Consider the following 11,946-nt stretch of genomic DNA (forward strand, 5'->3'; position numbering starts at 1 on the left):
TAGTAGTAGTAGTAGTAGTAGTAGTAGTAGTAGTAGTAGTAGTAGTAGTAGTAGTAGTAGTAGTAGTAGTAGTAGTAGTAGTAGTAGTAGTAGTAGTAGTAGTAGTAGTAGTAGTAGTAGTAGTAGTAGTAGTAGTAGTAGTAGTAGTAGTAGTAGTAGTAGTAGTAGTAGTAGTAGTAGTAATAATAATAATAATAAAGAAAGAGAAGAAGAAGAAGATGATGAGAACTTTGAGATGGAATATTAATGTAACGATTAAACAATGATAATAACAAATGTCAAGGTTAGAGGTTCCACTAATGGTATATCAAACAAGTATAGTATAAACTCTTATTATTGAATTGGAAACCACACACAAAGGAGGTTCCAATCAGATTATATATTGTTAACATGATTACATTAGTCATCTTATTCAATTAATGCTAATACTTGTAAATCTCGTCAAGCATTCATGATTATAACTTATGTTAACAACAAATCAAGTTCCTTTCATAGCTCAGGTGTCGGTTATACCATACATTATGGGCTATGAAAGTGCCAAGCATTTGTTGTACCAAGTGTTATACAACATAAATCAAGATTAGTCATTTAACAAGCAAAGTATTAAAGAGTGAACAAGATAGCAAATATAAAACATGTTAGTATCAAACATTAAAGTCCATATTAAGTTTACATTATACTTATTCTTACACCATTAGTGTAACCTTTTCACCTTGACATAATTAACTTAGCTAGACATAATGAAAGAAAGCAAAATAGATAAACAAAATAAGAACATAAAAGTTAACTAAGTAAAGGAAAGGAAATGAAAGGCATAAACTTAATATTAATGAAAACAAAGCATAAAAAATACAAAGAGAGAAAGGAAGAGCATGATCTTGATCTGGAAATCAAGATGCCTAAATGCATGGCAAATGCCTCCTTTTATAGGCCAAAAATGGGAACTATTGATTTGATGACTAATTGATAAGTGGGTGACCAACTTTTGACTTGGTGACAATCCTTATCTTCTCTTGTCTGCCCAAAACGTCATTGATAACGTCAAAATTGGAGCCAGTTGTAAACATGAAAGTTGTAGGCAATTGTCTCAGCTTTCTTGTGTAAAAATTTCAGCTCATTTGGACTTCTAGAACTCCAGATATGGCCAAAATACCGAATAGTGCTCGGGCTGGAAGACAGATTCGGGCTTCTTTGTTGTTGCTACAATTTGGACTTGATAATGGCCTTTTTAGATCTTGGGCTCCATATGAAAGTTGTAGGCCTATGTCTTACCTTTCCATCCATATAAATTGGACCTAAATCTGAGATCTGTAGCTCCAGATATGACCCAATTACCGAACAGTGTTCCGGTTTGGATTGCACCGACATCTCTTTTCTAAGTTTGGCCATCTCTTTATCCTTGCAATTTAAGTTCTTCAAGTCATCAATCAATCCTTTCATTTATGTGATAGGCCTGCATTAAAAATAGACATTTACCATAAATTATAGGTATCTTATATTATTAGATACATTATTATAAAACATATTTTAGTTAAGGAGTTATTGATACTTCAAGTGCAAAATGATGATATAAAACCATGATAAAAATGCACTTTTAAGTACTAATCACACCCCCCAACCAGCTTATTACTAGTCCCTAGTAATCAAAGCGTTAAAATAGAAAACAAATTTGCAAATTTCACAAAGCAAGGTATTCATCATTTAACTTCCATTAGTCTATCCAGATAAACAAACTCTCATTAAATTTATATATCTGCTCAATACCTCTTAACAAGATATTAATAAACCTTTCTTTTGTGCTCAATGTATCAACACATAATTATGGGGCTTTTCTTGGAAGAAAACAAAATTTTTGTTCTAATGTTTAAGGTTAACTTCCTTGGGTTGGGATTACTATTTTTGTCTTTTTTTTTTTTTTTAACTCTATATACATATACTTTAAAAACATCATGCATCTTTAACCCATGTAATGAGCTTTCAGCTAATGACTCCCAGACCAGTTGGTATTAGGGCATTAGGTGTTAAGACACCCCTACGAGCTTAGTAACTCGGGTCGCAGATACTGATATGTAGATAGTGCAATGTTTGATTCCCTTAAGCTTTTCTCCTCAACCCATGTAACAAGCGTTGGGCCAATAGCTCCCAAGTCAGTTGACTTTAGGGTATTAGGTGTTAAAACACCCCTTCGGGCTTAATTGCTTAGGTTAGGGAGGCTACGAAACCAAACTTATCTACATTTTTATTATCATCATTTTTTTTTTCTTTTTTTTTTTTTTTTTTTTTTTTTTTTTTTTTTTTTTTTTTTTTTTTTTTTTTTTTTTCTTTTTAATTATATACAATCCCTTTCCCTTAGTTGTTACCTTTAACAAAAGAACATAAATAATGTAATAATCCAATATGCAACCCACAATCATATGTTAAAGTGTGTGTGTGTAAATTAAGGTTTAAGAATACATGTTAAATAAGTATATGAGCAGAATTAAGTGGTAACAATACGAGAGTTTGTAAACCTGAATATTTCAGGAAGTATTATAATAGACCTTGTTAAGAATGGTTACTAAGATGCGTCTCAAGAGTCACTTTAACAAAAGAACTCCTTTACTCTGCCATCCTAGTAACAACAATTATGCACATGCTTTATGAAATGAAAAACAATTTTTTTTTATCAACTACTACCCTCTCCCCCCAACCAAAACGAGACATTGTCCTCAATGTTCTAAGGTAGAAAGATAGAGTATAGAAGATATCACCTGAAATAATGAACATTAACAAACCTGAAACACACTGAAACAAAAATAAGAAATGACAAAACACAAATATTATGTTATTAATAAAAAGAAAAGACACAAATTTTTACAAGCTAAGACTCAAATCGCAGTTGTGATTGTGGCTCACATCTTCCCTTGGTTTTACGTCCAAGAACGGCTTAAACGCCCTCTATGGGTCGGGGATAGGCTTCCCATCCAGTTTTCTTAAAAACTGGCAAACAGGGTCTTTTTTTAGTCAGATTCCCAAGACTATGCCAAGCATGTTCTTTATGAAAATGGGTTCCTAAGTTATGAATTGCACGATGCTTATCTTGACTATGATGAGACTTAAGAGTCAATAGAAGATTATCTAAAGACTCTCTGTGTTTTGAAATAAATCCCACCTTCTGACAATTTTCACAGTTTTTGCGGAATGCATCTGACTCCTTGAATATGATGGGCCAGTAAAATTCACTTTGTAAGATTTCTACAATCCTCTTTTTTGATGAGAAATGATCCCCACATGCCTTAGAGTAACAAAATTTAATGAAATTACTTACCTCATTGTCGAGAATGCATTTTTGAAATATTTGATCAGGACAATAATTGAATAAGTAAGGGTCATCCCAATAAAAATTTTGCTCGTTGCTCAAAAATTTTCTTTTGTCTTCAATACTCCAATGAGTTGGCAAAAATCCTGAAGCAAGAAAATTGATATTTTTAGCAAACCAAGGCATTGAATTAAGAGAAAGTAGAGATTCATCAGGAAAGTAATCATCGATTGGTGTGATGTCGGGTGTCGAATCTGTTGTCACTTTTGATAAAAGATTCGCATCAACCTTTTCGATGCCTTTTTCATCCTCGATTTCTTCCTGATTGGTCATGGCATGAGAAAATGGAAGTGCTGGCGGAGAATCAGTCGTTTCTTTGCAATTTTCAGATTCAACCCCTTCCTTACCCTCAGAGATTGACTCATCATCTTTCTCATAAGGTTCAAGAGAGGGTTTTTCAATAACCTTACCACTGCGCAGAGTAGTGACTGATTTGACTTGATCCATGTGTTGGCTTCCGGAACTACTTGCATTTGCATTGTATTGCCCTTTGGGATTTTGTTGTGTTTGAGATGGAAACTTACCTTTCTCTTGGAAACTGAGAGCAGATGTTAATTTAGCAAGAGTATCTTTAAAATCTGTCATGTTTTGAGCAAGTTGAGTATTGATTGTCTCTTGCTTTTCAATGAATGCATACAAAGTTTCCTCAAAATTTCTTGTAGGAGGTGGAGCATAAGGAGGTGCATATCCATGATAATTTTGGAAATTATAGTGTGCTTGAAACTGTGGTTGTGAAGTTTGTGTATTGTCACTCTTCCAACTGAAATTTGGGTGATTCCTCCAACCAGGGTTGTATGTTTGGGAGTATGGGTTGTGGTTGGCCCTTTGAAAACTGTTTAAAGCATGGGCTTGTTCATGGAGACATTCCTTAAAAGAAGGCAAGGTTGGACAATTATTGATTGAGTGTTCATTTGTTTCACATATTTGACACACAATGTTTTCAACATATTTTAATTGACCACTCTTTTTCAATTCTAGTGCCTCGACTTTTCTAGCTAAAGATGCAAACTTGGCTTGAAGGTCATGATCTTCCCTAAGGTTGTTGGCTTAGAGGTCATGATCTTCCCTAAGGTTGTACATACCTCCACTAGATGTATAAGGTTGAGTTTTACTCGGTGCCTCATAAGTACCCGCGGTGTCCCAATTTTGAGCATTTTCAGCTAACAAGTCTAAGTACTCCATTGCTTCATCAGGGTCTTTATTTTCAAAAGTTTTATTGCACATCAATTCAACCATTTGCCTATCTCTAGGTGTTAACCCTTCATAAAAATGTGAAACCAATCTCCATGTTTCAAAACCATGATGAGGGCAAGTATTAAGCAAGTCTCGATACCTATCCCAACATTGGTAAAATGTTTCTCCTGGTTTTTTAGTGAAAGTGGTGATTTGTCTTTTGAAAGAGTTTGTTCTATGAGATGGGAAAAACTTCTTTAAAAATTGTTGTTGCATTTCATCCCAAGCACGAATGGATCCTGGTCTCAAATTTTGTAGCCATGTTTTAGCTTTATCTTTTAATGAAAAAGGAAAAAACTTTAATCTGATGGTGTTCATGCTACAATTTAAATTATTATATGTGTTGCAAACCTCTTCAAATTCCTTTAAATGCAAGTATGAATTTTCCAATTCTAAGCCATGAAAAGAAAGTAAAAGTTGAATAATATCTGACTTAAAATTAAAATAAGATGCATCGAGAGGAAAAACTATGCATGATGGTGCACTTGTTCTTGTGGGATTCATGTGGTCTCTAAGTGTTCTAGCACGGTTATTCTCATTATTCTCATTATGAAGTGATTGGTTATCTTCTTCGGCCATATTTTCTGAAAATGATGAGGATACAATACAAAGTCTACCACTTAATGTACGTGACCACACTCTCATGCACGTATAGGAATAAAATAAAAGGAAAAAGAAAATAAAAGAAGAAGAAACAAGAGAAAAGAGAAAATAAAATAAATATTATAATTTATACAAAACTTACCTCCCCGGCAACGGCGCCAAAAACTTGACACAACTAAAAGATTGATGTCTTCTCCCAAGTGCAGGAGTGTCGAAGTAATAAATAACCCGACAAGACCGGGGTCGAACCACAAGGAGGTTAATTGTACAAATTATAAATAACAATAATACAACAACAATAATAATAGCAACAACAACAACAACAATAATAGTAATAACAATAATAATAACAATAATAGTAGTAGTAGTAGTAGTAGTAGTAATACTAATAATAATAGTAATAGTAATAATAATAATAATAATAATAATAATAATAATAATAATAATAATAATAATAATAATAAAGAAGGAGAAGAAGAAGAAGAAGAAGAAGATGAGAACTTTGAGATGGAATATTAATGTAACGATTAAACAATGATAATAACAAATGTCAAGGTTAGAGGATCCACTAATGGTATGTAAAACAAGTATAATATAAACTCTTATTATTCAATTGGAAACCACACACAAAGGAGGTTCCAATCAGATTATAGATTGTTAACATGATTATATTAGTCATCTTATTCAATTAATGCTAATACTTGTAAATTTTGTCAAGCATTCATGATTATAACTTATGTTAACAACAAATCAAGTTCCTTTCATAGCTCAGGTGTCGGTTATACCATACATTATGGGCTATGAAAGTCGGTTATACCATACAATATGGGCTATGAAAGTGCCAAGCATTTGTTGTTCCAAGTGTTATACAACATAAATCAAGATTAGTCATTTAACAAGCAAAGTATTAAATAGTGAACAAGATAACAAATATAAAACATGTTAGTATCAAACATTAAAGTCCATATTAAGTTTATACTATACTTATTCTTACACCATTAGTGTAACCTTTTCACCTTGACATAATAAACTTAGCTAGACATAATGAATGAAAGAAAAAAAATAAACAAAACAAGAACATAAACAAGATAAAAGTTAACTAAGTAAAGGAAAGGAAATGAAAGGTATAAACCTGATATTAATGAAAGCAAACATAAAGATTACAAAAAAAAAATACAAAGAGAGAAAGCAAGAGCATGATCTTGATCTGGAGACCAAGATGCCTAAATGAATGACAAATGCCTCCATTTATAAGCCAAAATTATGAACTATTGATTTGATGACTAATTGATGAGTGGGTGGCTAACTCTTGACTTGGTGACAATTTTTATCTTCTCTTGTCTGTCCAAAACGTCATTGCTAACGTCAAAATTAGAGCCACTTGAAAACATGAAAGTTGTAGGAAATTGTCTCAGCTTTCTTGTGTAAACAATTCAGCTCATTTGGACTTCTAGAACTCCAGATATGGGCTAAACACTGAATAGTGCTTGGGCTGGAAGATAGATTCGGACTTCTTTGTTGTTGCTCCAATTTGGACTTGAAAATGACCTTTTTAGATCTTAGGCTCTATATGAAAGTTGTAGGCCTATATCTTACCTTTCTATTCATATAAAGTGGACCTAAATATGAGATCTATAACTCCAGATACGACCTAATTACCGAATAGTTTTCCGGTTTGGATTGCACCAGCATCTCCTTTCTAAGTTTGACCATCTCTTTGTCCGTTCAATTTCAGTTCTTAAAGTTATCAATCAATTCTTTCATTTATGTGATTGGCCTGTATTTAAAATGAATATTTACCATAAATTAAAGGTATCTCATATTATTAGATATATTATTATAAAACATGCTTTAGTTAAGGAGTTATTGATACTTCAAGTGCAAAATGATGATATAAAACCATGATAAAAATGCATTTTTAAGTATTAATCAATAAGATACATTTAATTTATGATAAATGTTCATTTTAAATGCAGGCCTATCATATAAATGAAAGGATTAATTGATGAACTTAAGAACTGAAATTCAAAGGACAAAGAGATGGCCAAACTTAGAAAAGAGATGTTGGTGCAATCCAAACCAGAACATTGTTTGGTAATTGAGTCATATATGAAGCTGTAGATCTCAGATTTAGGTCTACTATATATGGATGGAAAGGTAAAACATAGGCCTACAACTTTCAAGTGGAGCCCAAAATCTAAAAAGGTTATTTTCAAGTCCAAATTATAGTAACAACAAAGAAGTCTGAATCTGTCTTCCAGCCCGAGTACTGTTCAGTATTTGGCCCATATCTAGAGTTCTAAAAGTCCAAATGAGTTGAATTGTTTACACAAGAAATCTAAGACAGTTTCCTACAACTTTCAAGTTTTCAAGTGGCTCCAATTTTGACATTATCAATGACATTTTGGGCAGACAAGAGAAGATAAAGATTGTCATCAAGTCAAGAGTTAGTCACCCACTCATCAATTAGTCATCAAATCAATAGTTTCCAATTTTGGCCTATAAAATGAGGCATTTGCCATGCATTTAGGCATCTTGGTTTCCAGATCAAGATCATGCTCTTGCTTTCTCTTTTTATATTTTTTGTAATGTTTATGCTTTGCTTTCATTAATATCAAGTTTATGCCTTTCATTTCCTTTTCTTTACTTAGTTAACTCTTATCTTATTTATGTTCTTATTTTGTTTATTTATTTTTCTTTCTTTTATTATGTTTAGCTAAGTTTATTATGTCAAGGTGAAAAGGTTACACTAATGGTGTAAGAATAAGTATACTGCAAACTTAATATGGACTTTAATGTTTGATACTAACATATTTTGTATTTGTTATCTTGTTCACTCGTTAATACTTTGCTTGTTAAATGACTAATCTTGATTTATGTTGTATAACACTTGGTACAACAAATGCTTGGCACTTCCATAGCCCATATTTGACACTTTCATAGTTCATACTGTATGGTATAACCGACACCTGAGCTATGAAAGGAATTTGATTTATTGTTAACATAAGTTATAATCATGAATGATTGACGAGAATTACAAGTATTAGTATTAATCGAATAAGATGACTAATGTAATCATGTTAACAATATATAATCTGATTAGAACCTCCTTTGTGTGTGATTTCTAATTGAATAATAAGAGTTTATACTATACTTGTTTGACATACCATTAATGAATCCTCTAACCTTGACATTTGTTATTATCATCGTTTAATCCTTACATTAATATTCCATCTCCAAGTTCTCATCTTCTTCTTCTTCTCTTTCTTTATTACTACTACTACTACTACTACTACTACTACTACTAGTATTATTATTATTATTATTATTATTATTATTATTATTATTATTGTTGTTGTTGTTGTTGTTGTTGTTGCTGTTGTTGTTATTGTCATTATTGTTGTTATTGTTGTTTATAATTTGTACAATTAACCTCCCTGTGGTTCGACCCTGGTCTTGCCGGGTTATTTATTACTTCGACACTCCTGCACTTGGGTGAAGACATCAATCTTTTAGTTGTGTCAAGTTTTTGGCACCGTTGCCGAGGAGGTAAGTTCTTGTACAAATTATAGTATTTATTTTATTTTTACTTTTCTTGTATATAACTTTGTTTCTTTGTTCTTGTTTCTTCTTCTTTTATTTTCTTCTTCCTTTTATTCTATTCCTACACATGCATGAGAGTGTGGTCACGTATATCAAGTGGTAGACTTTGTAGGGTATCCTTATCATTTTTAGAAAATATGGCCGAAGAAGATAATCAATCACTTCATAATGAGAATAATGAGAATAACCGTGCTAGAACACTTAGAGACCACATGAATCCCACAAGAACAAATGCACCATCATGCATAGTTTTTTCCTTCTGATGCATCTCATTTTAATTTTAAACCAAACATTATTCAACTTTTACCTTCTTTTCATGGTTTAGAATTGGAAAATCCATACTTGCATTTAAGAGAATTTGAGGAGGTTTGCAACACACATAATAATTTAAATTGTAGCATGAACACCATCAGATTAAAGCTTTTTCCTTTTTCATTAAAAGATAAGCTAAAATATGGCTACAAAATTTGAGACCAGGATCCATTCGTGTTTGGGATGAAATGCAACAGCAGTTTTTAAAGAAGTTTTTCCCATCTCATAGAACAAACTCTTTCAAAAGACAAATCACCACTTTCACTCAAAAACCAGGAGAAACATTTTACAAATGTTGCAAAAACCAGAAGAAACATTTTACCAATGTTAGGATAGGTATCGAGACTTGTTTAGTACTTACCCTCATCATGGTTTTGAAACATGGAGATTGGTTTCACATTTCTATGAAGGGTTAACACCGAGAGATAGGTAAATGGTTGAATTGATGTGTAATGGAACTTTTGAAGATAAAGACCCTAATGAAGCAATGGAGTACTTAGACTTGTTAGCTGAAAATGCTCAAAATTGGGACACCACGGGTACTTATGAGGCACCGAGTAAAACTCAACCTCATACATCTAGTGGAGGTATGTACAACCTTAGGGAAGATCATAACCTCCAAGCTAAGTTTGTATCTTTAGCTAGAAAAGTCGAGGCACTAGAATTGAAAAAGAGTGGTCAATTAAAATCTGTTGAAAACATTGTGTGTCAAATCTGTGAAAAAACATTATGTGTCAAATATGTGAAACAAATGAACACTCAACCAATAATTGTCCAACCTTGCCTTCTTTTAAGGAATGCCTCTATGAACAAGCTCATACTTTAAACAGTTTCCAAAGGGTCAACCACAACCCATACTCACAAACATACAACCCTGGTTGGAGAAATCACCCAAATTTTAATTGGAAGAGTGAGAACAATAATGCACAAACTTCACAACCACCGTTTCAAGCACACCATAATTTCTAAAATTCTCATGGATATGCACCTCCTTATACTCCACCTCCTAGAAGAAATCTTGAGGAAATATTGCATGCATTCATTGAAAAGCAAGAGACAATCAATACTCAACTTGCTCAAAACATGACATATTTTAAAGATACTCTTGCAAAATTAACATCTGCTCTCAGTTTCCAAGAGAAAGGTAAGTTTCCATCTCAACCACAACAAAATCCCAAGGGGCAATATATTGCAAATGCAAGTGGTTCTGAAAGCCAACACATGAATCAAGTCAAATCAGTCACTACTTTTCGCAGTGGTAAGGTTATTAAAACACCCTCTCTTGAACCTTATGAGAAAGATGATGAGTCAATCTCTGAGGGTAAGGAAGGGGTTGAATATGAAAATTGCAAAGAAAAGACTAATTCTCCGCCAGCACTTCCATTTCCTCAAGCCATGACCAAACAAAGGAAAATCAATCACAACTCTGAAATTTTTGAAACTTTCAAATAGGTAAGAATCAATATATCTTTGTTGGATGCTATTAAACAGGTTTCTTCTTATGCTAAATTTTTGAAAGATCTATGCACTGTGAAGAGAAAACTGAATGTGAAAAAAAAGCCTTTTTAGCCGAACAAGTAAGTGTCATTCTTCATAATAATAATGATTTGAAATATAAAGACCCTGGTTGTCCTATAATTTCTTGCTTTATTGGAGAACATAAAATTAAAAGAGCCTTACTTGATCTTGGTGTTAGTGTGAATTTACTTCCATATTCAGTTTTTTAGAGTCTTAATTTAGGTGAGTTAAAACCAACTTCTATAACTCTTTTACTTGCCGATAGATCTATAAAAGTGCCTAGAGGAATAATTGAAGATGTGTTAGTACAAGTCAATAAATTCATTTATCCTGTGGATTTTATTGTCTTGGACACACAACCTGTTGAAAAATGTAATTCATTTCCTGTTATTTTAGGACGTTCATTTCTTGCAACTTTTAATGCATTGATTAATTGTAGGAATGGATTGATGAAGCTATCATTTAGAAACATGACATTGGAGATGAATATTTTCAACATTTGCAAGCAACCTAGAGATGATAATGATTTACAGGAAGTGGACTTTACTGAAAAATTAATTCATGATCAATTTCCAACCACTTCTAGTAAAATTGAGATTGATGAATCTGATGATTTGCAAATGATTTATTTTCAGGAAGAATCAAAGACAAGTAATTGGAGGCCATAAATTAAGGAATTGCCACCACGATCAATTAAGTCCATACCTTCAAGTGTTCAACCACCCAAACCTGATTTGAAGTCGTTGCCATCCAATCTTAAATACTTATTTTTGGGAGAAAATGAAACTTTTCCGGTAATAATCTCTTCCAAACTTAATGCACATCAAGAAGGTAAGTTATTACAAACTCTGAAAATGCATAAAAATGCATTAGGATGGACCATAGCTGATATAAAAAGAATTAGTCCTTTGATTTGTACACACAGAATTTATTTGAAGGAAAATGCTAAATCCTTTAGAGAAATGCAACGAAAGCTAAATCCTAATATGAAAGAAGCAGTGAAAAATAAAGTCATTAAGCTTCTAGATAATGAAATCATTTATCCTATTTCTGACAGCAAATGGGTAAGTCTTACCCAAGTTGTACCAAAAAAGTCTAGAGTCACTGTGATAACAAATGAGAACAATGAGTTAATTCTCACTAGGACTGTTACTGGTTGGCGCATGTGCATTGACTATAGGAAACTTAATTCAATGACTAGAAAAGATCATTTCCCTTTACCTTTCATGGATCAAATCCTAGAAAAAGTTGCAGGTCATGAATTTTATTGTTTCCTAGATGGCTATTCAGGATACAACCAAATTAAAATTGCATTGGAA

The sequence above is a fragment of the Populus euphratica genome, unplaced genomic scaffold (assembly GCF_000495115.2).
Source record: "Populus euphratica unplaced genomic scaffold, PopEup_1.0 scaffold252.1, whole genome shotgun sequence".
Lineage (NCBI taxonomy): Eukaryota > Viridiplantae > Streptophyta > Magnoliopsida > Malpighiales > Salicaceae > Populus > Populus euphratica.